This window comes from Panulirus ornatus, chromosome 19, assembly GCF_036320965.1.
Source record: "Panulirus ornatus isolate Po-2019 chromosome 19, ASM3632096v1, whole genome shotgun sequence".
Lineage (NCBI taxonomy): Eukaryota > Metazoa > Arthropoda > Malacostraca > Decapoda > Palinuridae > Panulirus > Panulirus ornatus.
In genome coordinates, this window is record NC_092242.1 from 46,455,571 (window position 1) to 46,465,968 (window position 10,398).

Sequence of the window (10,398 nt, forward strand, 5' to 3'; positions counted from 1 at the left end):
TCTCAACATATACATATATATAAACACAGACATATACATATATACACCTACATGATTCATACTGTCTGCCCCTATTCATTCCCGTCGCTCCCCTGCCGCACATGAAATGACAACCCCCTCCCCCCACATGTGTGTGAGGTAGCACTAGGAAAAGACAACAAAGGCCACATTTGTTCACACCCAGTCTCTATCTGTCATGTAATAATTCACCTAAACCACAGCTCCCTTTCCACATCTAGGTGCCTTAGAACTTTCCATGGTTTACCCCAGATGCTTTACATGCCCTGGTGCAATCCATTGACAGCATGTCGACCCCGGTATGCCACATCATTCCAATTCACTCTGTTCCTTGCACACCTTTCACCCTCCTGCATGTTCAGGCCCCATTCACTCAAAATCTTTTTCACTCCATCTTTCCATCTCCAATTTGGTCTCCCACTTCTTCTCATTGCCCCCACCTCTGACACATATATGCTCTTTGTCAGTCTTTCCTCACTGATTCTCTCCATGTGACCAAACCATTTCAAAACACCCTCTTCTGCTCTCTCAACCACACTCTTTTTGTTACCACACATCTCTCTTACCCTTACATTACTTACTCGATCAAACCACCTCACACCACATATTGTCCTCAAACATCTCGTTTCCAGCACATCCACCCTCCTCCACACAACTCTATCCATAACCCACGCCTCACAACCATATAACTTTGTTTGAACCACTATTCCTTCAAACTCCCATTTTTGCTTTCCAAGATAACCTCGACTTCCACACATTTTTCAACGCTCCCAGAACTTTTGCCCCCTCCCCAACCCTATGATTCACTTCCGCTTCCATGGTTCCATCCGATGCCCAATCCACTCCCAGATATCTAAAACACTTCACTTCTTCCAGTTTTTCTCCATTCAAACTTACCTTCCAATTGACTTGACCCTCAACCCTACTGTACCTAATAACCTTGCTCTTATTCACATTTACTCTCAGCTTTCTTCTTTCAGACACTTTACCAAACTCAGTCACTAGCTTCTGTAGTTTCTCACCCAAATCAGCCACCACGCTGTATCATCAGCTTGGTGGCTGACAACTGACTCACTTCCCAAGCTCTCTCATCCACTACAGACTGCATACCTGCCCCTCTTTCCAAAACTCTTGCATTCACCTCCCTAACAACCCCATCCATAAACAAATTAAACAATCATGGAGACATCGCGCACCCCTGCTGCAAACCAACATTCACTGAGAACCAATCACTTTCCTCTCTTCCTACTCATACAGATGCCTTGCATCCTCAATAAAAACTTTTTACTGCTTCTAAGAACTTGCCTCCCACACCCTATATTCTTAGCACCTTCCACAGAGCATCTCTATCAACTCTGTCATATGCCTTCTCTATATATATTATATATATGTATGTATGTTTGTGTGTAGGGTGTCCAAATGTTTGTGGAAGGAACCAAGATGAGAAGATAGGAGAGATAGTTACATATGGGGAGAGTAATGTGGATGGTCTGGTTCTGAGTAAGGGAAGGCTTAAGGGTAAGGGGGAAGAATGTTTTGGCAATGTCTTTAGGGTAAAGTTATGGTTTGCTGTGAGGAGAAAAGCTAAGGAAGGGATGGCACTACTGTTGAAACAGGAGTTTTCAGAGGTGTGAATAGTGTAAGGAAGTGAGCTAAAGACTGATGTGGGTATAATTGAATGGATTGCAAAAGTGCTTTTACACATATCCCAAGAAGACCGATTATGAGAAGCAAGTGTTTAGGGAGCAGCTGAGTGAGTTTGTCAGCAGGTTTGATGCTAGAGATCGGATATTAGGGATGGTTGATTTAAATGCGAGAGTGAGTATTCTGGCAACTGAGGGTATAACTGGGGGATGTGGGGTATCCAGTGAGGTGAATAAAAATGATGAGCTTTTTTTGGAGTTGCATGCTGAAAAAGGACTTGTGTTTGGAAACATATGGTTTAAAAAGAGTGACATACATAAGTATACATAAATGAGTAGGGAGGAGGGTAAGATGTGAGTGTGTTGAGAGAGGCAGACAGTGGGATGTCTGATCGTTACTTGGTGGAGGCAGGGTTGAAAATTTTTAGGGGTCTATAGAGTATAGGAAACGATGAATGAGAATGAGTTGATGATAGTAACTGAGGTTGAAAAAGAGATTTGTGTGTAGATATGTCATGAGAGACTGCTTGTAGAGTGTTAGAAGGTGAGAGTAAGTGAAGCAAGGGAGGTGGGTGAGGAATGTGAGATATTAAGGGAAGCAGTGCTCTCTTTTGCACAATAAGTGTTTGGCATGTGGAATGTAGGAAGTGGGCCGGTGAGAAAGGATAGTAAGAGATGTGATGATGAAATAAGATCTGTTGAAAGAGAAAATAGAGGTGTATAGATTGTACTTACAGGGAAGGAATGCATATGTTTGGGAGATGTATCAGAGAAAACAGCAAGTCAGGGGGAATGTGCAGGGATTAAAAGAAAGAGAGCAATTGAGAGTTGGGGTGATTGATTATTAGAGTAAAATGCTTTGGAAGGAGGTTGATGATGTGAGATAACAACAGAACAAATGGGACCATCAGTGAAAGGAACAAATGGGGAAGTGGTAACAGGTCATGATGAGGTACATGTTAAAGATATATAAACTTTACCTTAGTGTTAGAAGATTGATTTGATACTAGCAGTAACCAGTGTGGATGCAGGCTTTCCCTAGCCCTTCAGGTCATGGGATTTGACAGGGACCCCTTGGACTTTTGATTACTCTTAGACAGAAAGCTTTTGTCACATCATGGTAGTGCTAAGAACAGAGGACTGAGCCTTTCAGGGAATATCCTCACTTGGCCCCCTTCTCTGCTCCCCTTTTGGAAAAGGACAACTTATTATACTTTGTCGCTGTCTCCCGCGTTAGCGAGGTACTGCAAGGAAACAGACGAAAGAATGGCCCAGCCCACCCACATACACATGTATATACATACACATCCACACACGTGACAGGGACCCCTTGGACTTTTGATTACTTTTAGACAGAAAGTTTTTATCACATCATGGTAGCGCTAAGAACAGAGGACTGAGCCTTTCAGGGAATATCCTCACTTGGCCCCCTTCTCTGCTCTCCTTTTGGAAAAGGACAACTTATTATACTTTGTCGCTGTCTCCCGCGTTAGCGAGGTACTGCAAGGAAACAGACGAAAGAATGGCCCAACCCACCCACATACACATGTAAATACATACACGTCCACAAACGTACATATACATCTCAACATATATTTTTTTTTTTTTTGCTTTGTCGCTGTCTCCCGCGTTTGCGAGGTAGCGCAAGGAAACACACGAAAGAAATGGCCCAACCCACCCCCATACACATGTATATACATACGTCCACACACGCAAATATACATACCTACACAGCTTTCCATGGTTTACCCCAGACGCTTCACATGCCCTGATTCAATCCACTGACAGCACGTCAACCCTGGTATACCACATCGATCCAATTCACTCTGTTCCTTGCCCTCCTTTCACCCTCCTGCATGTTCAGGCCCCGATCACACAAAATATTTTTCACTCCATCTTTCCACCTCCAATTTGGTCTCCCACTTCTCCTCGTTCCCTCCACCTCCGACACATATATCCTCTTGGTCAATCTTTCCTCACTCATTCTCTCCATGTGCCCAAACCATTTCAAAACACCCTCTTCTGCTCTCTCAACCACGCTCTTTTTATTTCCACACATCTCTCTTACGTTATTTACTCGATCAAACCACCTCACACCACACATTGTCCTCAAACATCTCATTTCCAGCACATTCATCCTCCTGCGCACCACTCTATCCATAGCCCACGCCTCGCAACCATACAACATTGTTGGAACCACTATTCCTTCAAACATACCCATTTTTGCTTTCCGAGATAATGTTCTCGACTTCCACACATTCTTCAAGGCTCCCAGGATTTTCGCCCCCCTCCCCCACCCTATGATCCACTTCCGCTTCCATGGTTCCATCCGCTGCCAGATCCACTCCCAGATATCTAAAACACTTTACTTCCTCCAGTTTTTCTCCATTCAAACTTACCTCCCAATTGACTTGACCCTCAACCCTACTGTACCTAATTACCTTGCTCTTATTCACATTTACTCTTAACTTTCTTCTTTCACACACTTTACCAAACTCAGTCACCAGCTTCTGCAGTTTCTCACATGAATCAGCCACCAGCGCTGCATCATCAGCGAACAACAACTGACTCACTTCCCAAGCTCTCTCATCCCCAACAGACTTCATACTTGCCCCTCTTTCCAAAACTCTTGCATTCACCTCCCTAACAACCCCATCCATAAACAAATTAAACAACCATGGAGACATCACACACCCCTGCCGCAAACCTACATTCACTGAGAACCAATCACTTTCCTCTCTTCCTACACGTACACATGCCTTACATCCTCGATAAAAACTTTTCACTGCTTCTAACAACTTGCCTCCCACACCATATATTCTTAATACCTTCCACAGAGCATCTCTATCAACTCTATCATATGCCTTCTCCAGATCCATAAATGCTACATACAAATCCATTTGCTTTTCTAAGTATTTCTCACTTACATTCTTCAAAGCAAACACCTGATCCACACATCCTCTACCACTTCTGAAACCACACTGCTCTTCCCCAATCTGATGCTCTGTACATGCCTTCACCCTCTCAATCAATACCCTCCCATACAATTTGCTAGGAATACTCAACAAACTTATACCTCTGTAATTTGAGCACTCACTCTTATCCCCTTTGCCTTTGTACAAATGCACTATGCACGCATTCCGCCAATCCTCAGGCACCTCACCATGAGTCATACATACATTGAATAACCTTACCAACCAGTCAATAATACAGTCACCCCCCTTTTTTTAATAAATTCCACTGCGATACCATCCAAAACTGCTTCCTTGCCGGCTTTCATCTTCCGCAAAGCTTTTACTACCTCTTCTCTGTTTACCAAATCATTTTCCCTAACCCTCTCACTTTGCACACCACCTCGACCAAAACACCCTATATCTGCCACTCTATCATCAAACACATTCAACAAACCTTCAAAATACTCACTCCATCTCCTTCTCACATCACCACTACTTGTTATCACCTCCCCATTTGCGCCCTTCACTGAAGTTCCCATTTGCTCCCTTGTCTTATGCACTTTATTTACCTCCTTCCAGAACATCTTTTTATTCTCCCTAAAATTTAATGATACTCTCTCACCCCAACTCTCCTTGGCCCTCTTTTTCACCTCTTGCACCTTTCTCTTGACCTCCTGTCTCTTTCTTTTATACATCTCCCACTCAATTGCATTTTTTCCTTGCAAAAATCGTCCAAATGCCTCTCTCTTCTCTTTCACTAATAATCTTACTTCTTCATCCCACCACTCACTACCCTTTCTAATCAACCCACCTCCCACTCTTCTCATGCCACAAGCATCTTTTGCGCAATCCATCACTGATTCCCTAAATACATCCCATTCCTCCCCCCACTCCCCTTACTTCCATTGTTCTCACCTTTTTCCATTCTGTACTCAGTCTCTCCTGGTACTTCCTCACACAAGTCTCCTTCCCAAGCTCACTTACTCTCACCACCCTCTTCACCCCAACATTCACTCTTCTTTTCTGAAAACCCATACAAATCTTCACCTTAGCCTCCACAAGATAATGATCAGACATCCCTCCAGTTGCACCTCTCAGCACATTAACATCCAAAAGTCTCTCTTTCGCGTGCCTGTCAATTAACACGTAATCCGATAATGCTCTCTGGCCATCTCTCCTGCTTACATATGTATACTTATGTATATCTCGCTTTTTAAACCAAGTATTCCCAATCACCACTCCTTTTTCAGCACATAAATCTACAAGTTCTTCATCATTTCCATTTACAACACTGAACACCCCATGTATACCAGTTATTCCCTCAACTGCCACATTACTCACCTTTGCATTCAAATCACCCATCACTATAACCCGGTCTCGTGCATCAAACCACTAACACACTCGTTCAGCTGCTCCCAAAACACTTGCCTCTCATGATCTTTCTCCTCATGCCCAGTGCATATGCACCAATAATCACCCATCTCTCTCCCCATCAACTTTCAGTTTTACCATATTAATCGAGAATTTACTTTCTTACATTCTATCACATACTCCCACAACTCCTTTTTCAGGATAGGGGCTACTCCTTCCCTTGCTCTTGCCCTCTCACTAACCCCTGACTTTACTCCCAAACATTCCCAAACCACTCTTCCCCTTTTAAACCCTTAAGCTTCGTTTTCACTCAGAGCCAAAACATCCAGGTTCCTTTCCTCAAACATACTACCTATCTCTCCTTTTTTCACATCTTGGTTACATCCACACACATTTAGACACCCCCAGTCTGAGCCTTCGAGGAGGATGAGCACTCCCCGCGTGACTCCTTCTTCTGTTTCCCAATTTTAGAAAGTTAAAAAAATACTAGGATGGGAGGATTTCTGGCCCCCCGCTCCCGTCCCCATCTTTTCACCTCTACGCACACGCGAGGAATGCGTGGGAAGTATTCTTTAAACCCAAAAAAAAAAAAAAAAAAAAAATATATATATATATATATATATATATATATATAAATATATATATAATATCTATATATATATATATAATATATATATATAATATATATATATATATATATTTTTTTTTTTTTTTTTTTAAATACTATTCGCCATTTCCCGCGATAGCGAGGTAAGCGTTAAGAACAGAGACTGGGCCTTTGAGGGAATATCCTCACCTGGCCCCCTTCTCTGTTCCTTCTTTTGGAAAATTAAAAAAAAAAACGAGAGGGAGGATTTCCAGCCCCCCCTCCCTTCCCTTTTAGGTCGCCTCTACGACACGCAGGGAATACGTGGGAAGTATTCTTTCTCTCCCTATCCCCAGGATAAAATATATATATATATATAAAATATGTATATACAATATATAAATATATATAAATCATTAAATTTTAGGGAGAATAAAAAGATTTCTGGAAGGAGGTAAATAAAGTGCGTAAGACAAGGGAGCAAATGGGAACTTCAGTGAAGGGCGCAAATGGGGAGGTGATAACAAGTAGTGGTGATGTGAGAAGGAGATGGAGTGAGTATTTTGAAGTTTTGTTGAATGTGTCTGATGACAGAGTGGCAGATATAGGGTGTTTTTGGTCGAGGTGGTGTGCAAAGTGAGGGTTAGGGAAAATGATTTGGTAAACCAGAGAGGAGTATGAAAGCTTGCAGAAGATGAAGCCGGCAAGGCAGCAGGTTTGGATGGTATTGCAGTGGAATTTGTTAAAAAAGGGATGACTGTAATTGTTGACTTGGTTGGTAAGGTTATTTAATGTATGTTTGACTCATGGTGAGGTGCCTGAGGATTGGCGGAATGCGTGCATAGTGCCATTGTACAAAGCAAAGGGGATAAGAGTGAGTGCTCAAATTACAGAGTATAAGTTTTGTTGAGTATTCCTGTAATTTATATGGGAGGTATTAGATTGAGAGGTGAAGGCATGTACAGAGCAACAGATTGGGGAAGAGCAGTGTGGTTTGAGAAGTGTAGAGGATGTGTGGATCAGTTTTTTGCTTTGAAAGAATGTATGTGAGAAATATTAGAAAAGCAAATGGATTTGTATGTAGCATTTATGGATCTGGAGAAGGCATATGATAGAGTTTTATAGAGATGCTCTGTGGAAGGAATTAAGAATATATGGTGTGGGAGGAAAGTTGTTAGAAGCAGTGAAAAGTTTTTATCGAGATGTAAGGCATGTGTACGTGTAGGAAGAGAGAAAGTGATTGGTTCTCAGTGAATGTAAGGTTTGCGGCAGGGGTGTGTGATGTCTCCATGGGTTGTTTAATTTGTTTATGGATGGGGTTGTTAGGAGGTGAATGCAAGAGTTTTGGAAAGAGGGCAAGTATGAAGTCTGTTGGGGATGAGAGAGCTTGGGAAGTGAGTCAGTTGTTGTTCGCTGATGGATACAGCGCTGGTGGCTGATTCATGTGAGAAACAGCAGAAGCTGGTGACTGAGTTTGGAAAAGGTGTTGTGGAAGAAGAAAGTTAAAGAGTAATGTGAATAAGAGCAAGTTTATTAGGTACAGTAGGGTTGAGGTCAAGTCAATTGGGAGGGTAGTTTGAATGGAGAGAAACTGGAGAAGTGAAGTGTTTTAGATATCTGGGAGTGGATCTGGCAGCGAATGAACCATGGAAGCGGAAGTGGATCATAGGGTGGGGGAGGGGGCGAAAATCCTGGGGCCTTGAAAAATGTGTGGAAGTCGAGAAACATTAATCTCGGAAAGCAAAAATGGATATGTTTGAAGGAATAGTGGTTCCAACAATGATGTATGGTTGCGAGGCGTGGCTATGATAGAGTTGTGCGCAGGAGGATGGATGTGCTGAAATGAGATGTTTGAGGACAATGTGTGGTGAGATGTGGTTTGATCGAGTGAGTAACGTAAGGGTAAGAGAGATTGTGAAATAAAAAGAGCGTGGTTGAGAGAGCAGAAGAGGGTGTTTTGAAGTGGTTTGGGCACATGGAGAGATGAGTGAGAAAGATTGACCAAGAGGATATAATGTCGGAGGTGGAGGGAACAAGGAGAAGAGGGAGAACCAAATTGGAGGTGGAAAGATGGAGTGAAAAAGATTTTGTGTGATTTTCGGGGCCTGAACATGCAGGAGGGTGAAAGGAGGGCAAGGAATAAGTGAATTGGAGCGATGTGGTATACCGGGTTGACGTGCTGTCATGATTGAAGCAAGGCATGTGAAGCGTCCTGGTAAACCATGGAAAGCTGTGTAGGTATGTAATTTGCGTGTGTGGACGTATGTATATACATTGTATGGGGGGGTTGGGCCATTTCTTTCGTCTGTTTCCTTGCGCTACCTCGCAAACGCGGAGACAGTGACAAAGTATAATAAATAATAATAATAATAATAATATAATAATATATATATATATATAATATATATATATATATATATGATTTTTTTTTTTTTCTTCATACTATTCGCCATTTCCCCGCATTAGCGAGGTAGCGTTAAGAACAGAGGACTGGGCCTTTGAGAAATATCCTCATATGGCCCCCTTCTCTGTTCCTTCTTTTGAAAATTTAAAAAAAAATGAGAGGGATTATTTCCAGCCCCCCGCCCTTCCCTTTTAGTCGCCTTCTACGACATGCAGGGAATACTGGGAAGTATTCTTTCTCCCTATATAATTTATCTATTTATCACTTTGCCCCGTCGCCGTCCCCCGCGCTAGCGAGGCAGCGCAAGGAAACAGACGAAAGAATGCCCAACCTACCCACACACACATATATAATATATATATATATATATTATACACATATATATATATATATATACATCATATATAATAATATATATATATATATATATATATATATATACATACAAATATATAAATCAATAATATATAGAATTTATGTCCCTTAATGTCCCATCCACAAAAAAGATTGAACTACAGTGACTTCACGCACCTCTGCCACAGACCAAGCTTCACTTGAAATCATCGAGTCCCCTTTCTTCCCACTTGTACTATGTCTTACACCACATGATAATTCTTCTCTGCTCTAGCCGCTTTCCTCCTATACCATATATTATCAGACCTATCACAAAGTGTCTCCATCAATCAGGTTTTATCCAAATCCATAAATGCCACAAACAAATCCTTCTGCTTCTCTTAAGTACTTCTCACACACATTCTTTAAAGCAAACACCTGATCCACAATCCTTTAACCACTTCTGAAACCACACTGCTCCTCCCCAATCTCATGCTCTGCACATCCATCACTCTCTCAATCAATACCCTCCAAATATATATAATATATATATATATATATATATATATATATATATATATATATATAATATATTTTTTTTTTTTTGCTTTGTCGCTGTCTCCCGTGTTTTGCGAGGTAGCGCAAGGAAACAGACGAAAGAAATGGCCCAACCCACCCCCATACACATGTATATACATACGTCCACACACGTCAAATATACATACCTACACAGCTTTCCATGGTTAAACCCCAGACGCTTCACATGCCTTGATTTCAATCCACTGACAGCACGTCAACCCCGTATACCACATCGCTCCAATTCACTCTATTCCTTGCCCTCCTTTCACCCTCCTGCATTGTTCAGGCCCCGATCACACAAAATCTTTTTCACTCCATCTTTCCACCTCCAATTTGGTCTCCCTCTTCTCCTCGTTCCCTCCACCTCCGACACATATATCCTCTTGGCCAAATCCTTTCCTCACTCATGTCTCTCCATGTGACCAAACCATTTCAAAACACCCTCTTCTACTCTCTCAACCACACTCTTTTTATTTCCACACATCTCTCTTACCCTTTCATAACTTACTC